Genomic DNA, 2948 nt, shown 5'->3' on the forward strand with positions numbered 1-2948 from the left:
AACCATTATTTGAGCAGGACTTTTGGGAGCACCAGCTTGCCCATATATCATCACCAAACCTGCTTTTTCTTAAATGTACAGCAAGCTTACGGGTGACTGCAGTGTGGGTCAGGCAGTCTAACTTAGCATTCAGAACTTGGTTTTATTTTTGTCCTCCCTCTGTTATGTCAATTCTCTGAACTCAGAAAGTGATGTATCAGAGAGAATTATTTATAATTTTTAAAAGGACCACATCAATGCTCGGGACTCAGGGGTCCATCTCCGCAGAGAAATGGCTGTGGTATTTTTTGAAGAGCCCGGGAAGAATTTCAACAGAATGAAAAGGCAGTTGAGTGTTCACAGAATCAAACCCAGCCTGCAGCAGAATTCGAAACAATGCTCTATTGGTCAGTCTTCCGTGGACAAAAGGGCTCACCACAGCTAGACTCAAGTTATGAAGGGATAGCTTGCAGCCAGGAGTGTCTAAACAGTGCATGGATTTGTTCTGGGAAGCCCCTGTTGCTGTCATTGGAGGGCCAGATGGGGTAGCTTAGGGCTTGGGAGCTGAACTTCTGGGTGTGCTGTTAGTATCTGTGCCTATCCCAAGCATCATCAAATGAAATAGTTCCTCCAGATGCTCTGTTCAGATGATGGGCATCTCATCAATGAGCATCATATAAGGCGGTACCCATGTTGCTAGAAGTCAGTGCTGCTTTGTGTAAAATGAAGGAAGCAGATGGCTGCTAAAGGATTCACAAAACACAAGATGGGCATGCAAAAGGCATGTGATGATCCCGAGAATGACAGACATCTATCCTCCACTTTCCTTTTCTTTAATAGAGATACCCTGTGTGCACCAAATATAAGCAAGACTTACTAGGAGGGACCTGTAAATTCATGTGCATTTAAGACTGATGCTATCTCTCCTAAAACATTTCCATAAGTCTCATCTTCAATGTCAGAGTAGAAGAAAAGCTTAATTAATTGCTAAAGGCATTCTTGGTGTCATTAAAGTTTGGGAGGACAGAACTATAAATGGATACCTGAAGATGAGAATATGCACTCCTTCTGCACCCCCAAACTCAAACCTGGAAGAGCTCCTGTCACCCACATACTTCCATCTTCATGTATTCACATAGAAGGTGCCCCTGGAGTGCAAAACTATTTTCACAGTTAATGATGTTTTCCAAGTTGCTTGAAACAAAATAAAATATTATAACTGTGGGGAAAACTGGTAAGAGAATACTGAGAAATTAAGAGAAACGAATACAATAGATTCCATGGACAAGCTAGTATTTTTTTTCTCCTACCAAGAACAGGAAAAAAGAGACTTTTCAAAAAACCACTGTAAGAATAGGCAGAGCTTTGCTTAGGCCCAGGGACCAACTCCCTCAGTCCCTTCAAGTCTCCTGCAGTTTTGATTCTGTGGAAAAAGGAAGCCACGTTAATGTCTCTAAGGATGCTGGGTAAGTTTCTGGAGTCAAATGAAACTTGTGGGTACTGGAACACGCAAGGCCACTCACTGCGGACACGCTGCTCGGTGACCAGGCTCTGTCCCCTCAGCTCCACCACCTTGCACCCAGCCTGTCCCTGACCTCTTATCCAAGGCAGTTCGTTGTTTTTTGGCAAAGGAGCAGAAAGTCTGAAACACAGACTTCAAAGACAAAGGGAATTCTATTTTAACCTTAAGATTTTATTAAACTGCTACCCATCGTGAAAGGTCACCCATCGGTAAAGAACAAACAAGACCATCATTGGCTGGAAGCCTTCCAGGAGCAAGAAGGAGTGCCTTCGGAGAAAAGCACAGTCTCATCAAATGTGTGTGGGCTGCTGTGGATTCCCAGTGTTCCACGCTGTGTGCACACAGGAGGGGGGCAGTTTTCCATTGCAAGCATCTAGTTAGCACTGATCCAGCCTGAGGGAAGAAAGTTGCATGGCGGATCACTTCCTGTGTTATCAAGCTGTTGTAATATCTAGCTGCATAAAGACAATAATCTCTCTCTGTCTCTCTCTGTCTCTCTCTGTCTCTGTCTCTCCCTCTCTCTCCCTCCCTCTCTCCCCCTCGCCCCCCTCTCTGTCACACACACACACACACACACACACACACACACACACACACACACACACACAAGAAAGTTGCATACAGGATCACTTCCTGTGTTATCAAGCTGTTGTAATATCTAGCTGCATAAACACAATAATCTATCTCTGTCTCTCTCTGTCTCTCTGTCTCTCTCTGTCTCTCTCTGTCTCTGTCTGTCTCTATCTGTCTCTGTCTGTCTGTCTGTCTGTCTGTCTGTCTGTCTGTCTCTCTCCTCCTTACTTTCTTCCCTTACTTCTTCTTTAAAAAAAATTTTATAGCAACTGTGATGGTTTGAAAATGCTTAGCCCAGGGATTGGCACTATTCAGAGGTGTGGCCTTGTTGGAGTAGGTGTTTCACTGTGGGAGTGGACTTTAATACCCTAGTCCTAGCTGCATGGAAGTCAGTATTCCACTAGCAGCCTTCAGATGAAGATGTAGAACTCTCAGCTCCTCCTGTACCATGCCTGCCTGGATGCTGCCATGCTCCCACTTTGATGATAGTGGACGGAACCTCTGAACCTGTAAGCCAGCCCCAATTAAGTGTTGTCCTTATAAGAGAAGCCTTGGTCATGGTGTCTGCTCACCGCAGTAAAACCCTAAGACAGCAACTGTAAGTTCGCAGAGACATTGAGTAGAAAGTCCAGCATTCCCCATGTCCCCTGCTCCAGGCACAGCCACAGCCTCTCATGATCCATCCCTCAGCGCCGACCTACATTGATATATCATCCGCAAGAAGAGTTTACTTAGGCTTTTTTTTTAAAGAGTTCTTTTATTTTTTATGTGTATGTGTGGGTACATATGTGTCTTTATGTGCACATGTGTGGGTGCCAATGGAGACCAGAAGAGAAAATCAAATCCCCTGGAGAAAGAGTCACAGGTTGTTGTG

This window comes from Mus caroli, chromosome 3 (assembly GCF_900094665.2).
Source record: "Mus caroli chromosome 3, CAROLI_EIJ_v1.1, whole genome shotgun sequence".
Taxonomy (NCBI): Eukaryota; Metazoa; Chordata; class Mammalia; order Rodentia; family Muridae; genus Mus; species Mus caroli.